The 8,030-nt window shown below is 43.2% G+C and overlaps 2 long non-coding RNA genes across 3 annotated transcripts in view; both read left to right on the top strand.

Annotated features, from left to right (window-relative positions):
• The first annotated feature begins 294 nt into the window (after positions 1-294).
• LOC117803482 lies at positions 295-4,156 on the top strand. 2 transcript variants are annotated; one of them, XR_004627411.1, is made up of 3 exons: positions 295-660; positions 779-2,054; positions 2,635-4,156. It is a non-coding gene; the product is annotated as an uncharacterized LOC117803482 (long non-coding RNA). The 2 variants fall into 2 exon arrangements; XR_004627412.1 differs by having other exon boundaries at positions 320-660; positions 779-890; positions 4,052-4,128.
• A 1,403-nt stretch (positions 4,157-5,559) lies between these two features.
• LOC117803483 overlaps positions 5,560-8,030 on the top strand; it is a 13,045-nt gene continuing 10,574 nt past the window's right edge. Inside the window, exon 1 of the long non-coding RNA XR_004627413.1 lies at positions 5,560-5,593. This is a non-coding gene — a long non-coding RNA (uncharacterized LOC117803483). The remainder of the gene's footprint in view (positions 5,594-8,030) is intronic.

The raw sequence follows: 8,030 nt of genomic DNA, 5'->3' as shown, positions 1-8,030 counted from the left end.
CACGTCGGAGCCCGGTGAGGAGAGAAGGGCAGGCATTATTGCCTGCACTTTAGGACTGAATCTCAGAGTCAGACCAAGGTTCAGCTCAATCCACCCCAGTCTTCAGCGCTGCCCCCAACGAGGGCTACCGAAAATCTTTGGACTAGAAGACAGGAGTAGAAGGAGCTAAGTTGCAATGGAGTTAGCTAGGGAAGATTTTAAAGAAAATTATAAACCGGAAGCAGGAGGAGGAGGAGGAAGAGGCAGAGTCACAAGGGCAGAGAAAGAGAAAAGGAAGGAAGTGAACTGTGGGTGGGCTTTACTCAGGCCCTGACTCCTCCAGGGAGTTTTCGAAAGGGCTTCAAAAGGGTTGCCGCCCAGGGAAGCATTTGAGTAACAACCTATTTCCAGCCAGAGTGGGGCGCTACTCTTGCAGGCTGGCCTCTCGCTGGCTCCAGTAGGGGGCAGCACAACACTGCGGGTGTGGGGGAAGGCTCCAGCCTGGACACGCCCCAGGCCGACAGAAAGCGCCGGGCTCCGGGGACAATACCCTGCGGGCAGCCCTAACGTTTAAGAAGTGAGCAGAGCAAAAGGACCCTAAAGAGGAAAATGAGAAGGATCCATCAGGTAGTCTAGGAGGAAGTGATGTTTCAAAAAACTGTACCCAGATTCGCAGAAAGTGTATGTATCCATCGCATTTTCTTCTTTTTTTCTGTTTTTATATCTATTTGCATTTACCTTATGCAGAATTTATTCCCGGGCCATAAGTTTTTTTGTTTTTTTTTTTCTTCTTCTTCAGTTTCTTCTGGGATAGCCTTTCGTTCTGTGCAACCGCCTTTTCCGGTTAAGGAGTAATCTGCTCTTTTTCAGTTAAGGATCATCTCGATGTGGCAGGGAGCGCTCATGTGTGGGTGAGTCCGACCATGAGCCCTGCAAGTTCTGTGCCTTGGGGGCTTTGTTCGCCTGGATGTGCTCAATAACCAGAGAATGGACATCTAAACCCTTGAAGTTCAGCATTATTTTCTGCGTTTTTCAGCCTGTGCAGTAAAAATTCAGCGCTCTTCCTGGGCCACCGACCCTGTGTCCAGCCCCACTGTTTGGCCCGGGCACACCTCCCAGTGCCACTATTGTAGCAACGGAATGGCACACATTGCTTCTGTAAAGCAACATCCTTTAGATACTTGGTGGCTTTTCGGAGATGCGTACCCCTGATGGCCTGGGCAGTTTCATCTGCGTTCTTAAAGTGAACACGAAGATTTGAACCTCTTGATTTGCATGATTTTGTAGGGTTTTCTGGGTCAAGTGAATTACAAACATTCTCAGAGGTCACCTCAAGACGCTTAGGGGAAAAGCTATCTGTTGCATTTAGTAATTGTGTGGTCACTAGTGACCTTAATCTTGGTAAGAGCCATTTTAGTGGAAGCAGAGGTCAGAGTCTCCTTTCCTCTTTTCCTTTCTTCTCCTTCCCTATAGCTATTAGATATTTCTCGAGCTCTCCGTCATTTCTGAAGATGTAGAAATGAAAGCTACACTCTTGCCTGCTCTTACGCAGCTCACAATCTTGTGTTAAAACGTGGTTGTGAAATGGGGAATTACGGGGCCGCATGGAAGGACCACCCAACACAAACTGTTGTGGTCATGGGAGGCTGCTGGGAGACAGTGAAGAGGTGTGACTCCTTTGAGGAGTAAGGGAAGTGTGTTACATAGGGAAGATGAACGGGATCACATCTGAGAAGCCAGAGAACTTGGCTAGTTCAGGAAACTGAGGGTACTTTGTGTGTCAGGAATAAAAGGAAAGGAAAGGAAAACGGGTCCAGCCATGAGGCTTCGGTGTGTGCGGTTAGGAGTTTGGATTTCAGCCTGACCCCTTTCAAGGGGAGACACGTAAAGGATTTGGAGCAGATGGCTGATCCGCTTCATTCCCCAGGCCAGAGAGAAAGCTCATGAGGAGGAGACTAGAAGCAAGATGTTACAAGAACCCAGCTACGCAATAATGAGGGTTCAGCAACAGCAGCGGGGAATGATGGAATGAATCAAAACCAGCAGACCCTGATACTTGGTTTTGTGTGGGAGAGGTGGAAATGGGAAAAGAAAAAGCCTGCTGGCTGCCTTGGGTGACCAAACCGGGGGTGGGGGGAGGGGAGGACATGAAGGATAATCTCAGTTTGGGATATGTTAAGATTAAGATGTCTAAAACAGAACCTGAATATGTGGATCTGGGGCTCAAGAAAAAGACCTGCGCTATGTACCAGATACATGAATAGTCAGCCCACAAATTGGTTGAGGTCATACCACGTACAGGAAGGATCTCTCTTGGGAAGAATATGTAAAGTGAAATAGGGATTGAGCAGGAAGTCCCCCATGTCTTAGCTCATCAGACTAACAAAAATACCAAAGACTGGGAAGCTTGAAGAACAAACATTTACTTCTCACATTCTGGAGGCCGGGAAGTCCAAGATCAAGGCACCAGCGGATTGAGCATCTGGTGAGGGCCCACTCACTAGTTCATAGATGGCCCTCTTCTCACTATGTCTTTGTGTGGTGGAAGGAAGGAGAGAGCTCTCTGGGCCCTCTTTTAAAGGACCCTAATCCCATTCATGAGGACCCCACCCTCATGACCCAACCATCTCCTAAAAGTCACCTCCCAATNGAGAGGTGGAAATGGGAAAAGAAAAAGCCTGCTGGCTGCCTTGGGTGACCAAACCGGGGGTGGGGGGAGGGGAGGACATGAAGGATAATCTCAGTTTGGGATATGTTAAGATTAAGATGTCTAAAACAGACTTGAATATGTGGATCTGGGGCTCAAGAAAAAGACCTGCGCTATGTACCAGATACATGAATAGTCAGCCCACAAATTGGTTGAGGTCATACCACGTACAGGAAGGATCTCTCTTGGGAAGAATATGTAAAGTGAAATAGGGATTGAGCAGGAAGTCCCCCATGTCTTAGCTCATCAGACTAACAAAAATACCAAAGACTGGGAAGCTTGAAGAACAAACATTTACTTCTCACATTCTGGAGGCCGGGAAGTCCAAGATCAAGGCACCAGCGGATTGAGCATCTGGTGAGGGCCCACTCACTAGTTCATAGATGGCCCTCTTCTCACTATGTCTTTGTGTGGTGGAAGGAGGGAGAGAGCTCTCTGGGCCCTCTTTTAAAGGACCCTAATCCCATTCATGAGGACCCCACCCTCATGACCCACATCTCCTAAAAGCCACCTCCCAAAACCATCACATTAGGGATTAGGTTTCAACATGTGAATTGGCAGGGCAGGGAGCGAGTAGCAGGGGCGACCCCAGGCACAAACTTTCACTCAATAGCACCCTGGTAATACCAACATTTAAGGAATGGTAAAGGAAGAGGCATTTACAAAGATCTGCTAGAAAACTGGGAAGAAAATTAGAGCATTTTAAAGGAAGTTAATAGCAAATGAGAAAATTCAAAGAACTGAGGTGTTCACAACATCAAATGCTGCAGAAATGAAATGGAATGATGGATACAGAGATTTGTCTATTGCAAAGTACACAAATGGGTAAATTATAGAATGAGAATAAGAAAATGCCCAATACACAAGAAAAATGCACATTCATTCTAGGAATCGGGGAAATGGGAATTAAACAAATAATGATCATATTACACATTAAATTGGAAAAAAATAACTTGTTAGATTCCAGTGATGAAAAAATTAGGGGAAACCAGACATAATGTTTATGGGAACATAAATTGTGCAGTCTTTTTGGAGGGAAATTTGGTGTTTCCTGTCAAAATTTTAACTAATACCCGTGGTACTTTGTTCTACTTGTAATAATCTATATACAAACATACTGGCTCAATGGCACGGGATAAATGAAACATAAAATGATGTTCATTACAACATAATTTATGGGTTATTTATACATCATTTATAATGAAAGAAGTTGGAAATAACTTACAAATACCAACCAATAGGAAGCTGGATGAAAAATTATGGTATAAACACGTTCCTGGGAAAATATGGAACCATAATACAGAATGAGACAGAACAGAATGTATCAATCTTTTTTTTTTAAGATTTTATTTCTTTATTTGACAGAAAGAGGCAGCCAGCAAGAGAGGGAACACAAGCAGGGGGAGTGGGAGAGGAAGAAGCAGGCTCCCAGCAGAGGAGCCTGACGTAGGGCTCGATCCCAGAACGCCAGGACCACGCCCTGAGCTGAAGGCAGACGCTTAACGACTGCGCCACCCAGGCGCCACCAGAATGTATCAATCTAAAAGGAATGTCTATGATATATTGTTGAGGGAAAAGAATTGTAGATAAATGTATACGATAGACTCCTGTTTTTGTTAAAATCTATACATGTGGACAGAGTTGTGTGTTATATAGTTTATAGAAATACAAAAAAAATTGAAATAATTTACATAAAACTGGAAACTAGTGTCTAACGCAGGGATGGGGTGGGAAATTTAGTAAAGCTTTTACCCTTTATTATTTGATTTTTTACAATAAATACAATAAATATTCTTATTCTGTGTTCTTATTCTCATCTGTTACTATATATTCAAAAGGAGNCTCAATCCCAGAATGCCAGGATCACGCCCTGAGCTGAAGGCAGATGCTTAACAACTGTGCCACCCAGGCGCCACCAGAATGTATCAATCTAAAAGGAATGTCTATGATATATTGTTGAGGGAAAAAAATTGTAGATAAATGTATACGATAGACTCCTGTTTTTGTTAAAATCTGTACATGTGGACAGAGTTGTGTGTTATACAGTTTATAGAAATACAAAAAAAATTTGAAATAATTTACATAAAACTGGAAACTAGTGTCTAACTCAGGGATGGGGTGGGAAATTTAGTAAAGATTTTACCCTTTATTATTTGATTTTTTACAATAAATATTCTTATTCTGTGTTCTTATTCTCATCTGTTACTATATATTCAAAAGGAGTAAAGTCTCCATTGGATTTAATAAATCATCAGTTTCAAATGAATCATGGGAGAAAATCTGTTTGCATTGAGTAGAGAAATAAATGAGAAGTGAAGAAGTGGGTACATGAAATCTAAACATTTTTTAAATTTTTTAAATTTTTTAAAAATTTTCTTCTAAATTTTAAGTGTTGTGGGGTTTTTTTTCAAATTTTTATCTAAAGTCTAGTTAGTTAACATATAGTGAAATATTGGTTTTGGGAGTAGAATTTAGTGATTCATCACTTACATACAACACCCAGTGCTCATCCTAACAAGTGCCGTCCTTAATCCCCATCACTTATCTAGCCCATCACCTGCCTACCTCCCTCCATCCCCACCCTACATTGGCGTCCTACAGTCACTGCCCCACCACACCCAAGAGCAAGGTTCATGGTGAGAAAACCAAGATAGACCTACAGAGAAGGACCACAGTGTGTCTGCTAAACCCCATCTGCAAAGCCAGAAACCAAGCCAGAAAGGTTCAAGAGGAGATCTCTTAAGAGAGGAGAGAAGATCCCCAAAGCTGATGCTGAAATCGTGGAAATACCTGCCGAGGAGATGCCAAAGAGACCAGGCACAGGAGGCCGAAGGGCTGAAGATCTTACATNGGAGATGCCAAAGAGACCAGGCACAGGAGGCTGAAGGGCTGAAGATCTTACATGAGGTACGTGTGGTTTTGATATATGGAGACTTCTGTGACTGTACTGTTCGAAATTCTGTTTTTCATTAAGTTTCAAAAAAAGACAGTTTTGTTTTAAGTTCTTTTAAAGCTGTGTTGTCAACATGCTTCATTATTTTTGGGTCAAAGAAGCAGATTGGAATGGGGGGAAACAGCTTTCCCTTCTAGTTCCCTAATTGGAAGAGCTCTTTGTTTCCCAAGAAGAGAGATTCCCTAATATTTACACACATTAGCCACATGGCACAAACATATTGTCATGTAGGGAAACTAATTTTTGTAATGTTCTCTTCTCCCTTCAACCCAAAAATCCCTCCCAAATCAAAAGTATTAGACACCCGAATGAGGGAATCTAGACCTTCCAGTGACAATATCAAAAGGACATCACTCAAGCAGTGATTCCCTTTTTAGACTGTGAAAACTGAGAAATCTGAACCTTTTGTTTTAGACTGAGCCAAAATTAGATGCTTGGAATTTTCAGCCCCCTTCCTCCATTCTCCAGAGAGGGAAGAGGGGCTGGAAACAGAGTTAATAATTGACTATGTCTGCATGATAAAGTCTCCATAAAAATCCCAATATTATGGGGTTCCAGGAGCTTCCAGGTTGGTGACACACCCCCAACTCCAAGGAGTTAAGACCTTCCCAGACCTTGCCAATATATTTCTTCACCTGGCTACTCATCTGTATCCTCTATGTTACCCCTTCTTATACAATACACTGGTAAACATGAGTGTTTCCCTGAATTCTGGGAGTTGTTCTAGCAAATAACCAAATCCATGGGGAAAGGTCATCGGAACCTCCAATTTGTAGACAAGCTGGACAGAAGTGGGTAACCTAAGGACCTACTACTTAGAGTTGGTGTCTGAAGTAGGGAACATCCTCATGGAGCTGAGCCTTTTAAACTGTGGGGCCTACTCTAATTCCAATTAGTGTCAGATTGGAATTTAATAGTAGGACACCCGGCTGGTACCACAGAGAATTGGTTGGTGTGGGGGAAATGCCCACACTCAGAAGAGTTGAGTGTGGTAACACTGTGAATGTAAAGGGAAGACATGGGAAGAAGTGTGTGTTCTTCCCACTCACAGCCGATTTATCTTTTCCTTCTATGTGGTGTGGGTGCAATTTAGACCTTAATGTTGTTGCTTAGAAGATGCCCTTCCCCAAAATATCTTGGCCATCTTTCTCTTCTTGGCTCTCTCTCTACCTTCTTTATGTTTTGACTGAACAAGGCATTCAGTCTTTTCTGACAGTCTGATCACTTGTGTATTTACATACATCGGTGGTAATTTATTCAACTTATATTTATTCTGGTCACTTTTTTATTGTAACTGAAAGAACAAATATAGTTGTATGTCTCATCGTGCCTAATGTATACCCTTGGAACATAGCAAAAGCTCAGATAATATTTGGAAAACAATCAGCCTGTGGATGTGGCCAGGTGTGATGGATGGCATGGATGGTAGACTGTGACTATCTGGCTCTATGAGAGTACTCTTTGAGTACATTTCCTCAAACTTGACAAAACTAAAAACCGTTCAGAATTAACTTGTTCACAGGTTCCTGCCCATTGCATGTCCCCAAGTTTAAAATGGGACAGTATGTGAGTGTCGAGTACATGCATGCTCTCTTAGCACACACAATGTCCTTGTGAGAACAGGAAAATAGATGATCCAGTCCGACCTGGTTACAACATTCTACAAGACAATGTCTTCTAAATGCCAAACAATCAAACTGCAAAGAATATCATTAGTTGTTCCAAAAAGGTAGGAGATAAGGAAGACTGGGGGAAAATTACAGAATATGACAATGTTGGGGGGAAAGAACTACCATTTAACTAGCTCCTGAGTCAGACTTCAGACAAGGGGCTTGACACATATTATCTCATTTATTCCTTGAAGGGACCGTAGGAGATAGGCATTGTTGTCCTTGTCTTTCAGCTGTCTAACTGTGGGAATCACCACCCTTTACCTGCTGGACATATTGCTCCCTCACAAGAGAATGAGTCTCAAGACAGTCCTCACTCCACCCTCACTCCAGTGTGATCTACACGGCTTTATCTCTCTAAGAAGAAAGCCAATCCAAGGATGGTTTCCTTCCAAGTCGGGGAGGTAATCTCTAAACCCTTGGAATATCAAGCCCAATAGAAGTGCCTTTGTTTGCCAGGGTGCCTCCCACCAATCAGATAGTGACACTGTAATTCAGAGTGGGGGCTTTGGGTCATAGGTATAAGCTCAACTTCCTGGGGCGCCTGGGTGGCACAGCGGTTAGGCGTCTGCCTTCGGCTCAGGGCGTGATCCCAGCGTTATGGGATCGAGCCCCACATCAGGCTCCTCTGCTATGAGCCTGCTTCTTCCTCTCCCACTCCCCCTGCTTGTGTTCCCTCTCTCGCTGGCTGTCTCTATCTCTGTCGAATAAATAAATAGAT

Source organism: Ailuropoda melanoleuca, chromosome 8 (assembly GCF_002007445.2).
Source record: "Ailuropoda melanoleuca isolate Jingjing chromosome 8, ASM200744v2, whole genome shotgun sequence".
In the NCBI taxonomy this organism is placed as follows: Eukaryota; Metazoa; Chordata; class Mammalia; order Carnivora; family Ursidae; genus Ailuropoda; species Ailuropoda melanoleuca.
Note: the sequence above shows the minus strand (reverse complement) of the source record. Positions and strands in the feature narration are given on the sequence as shown.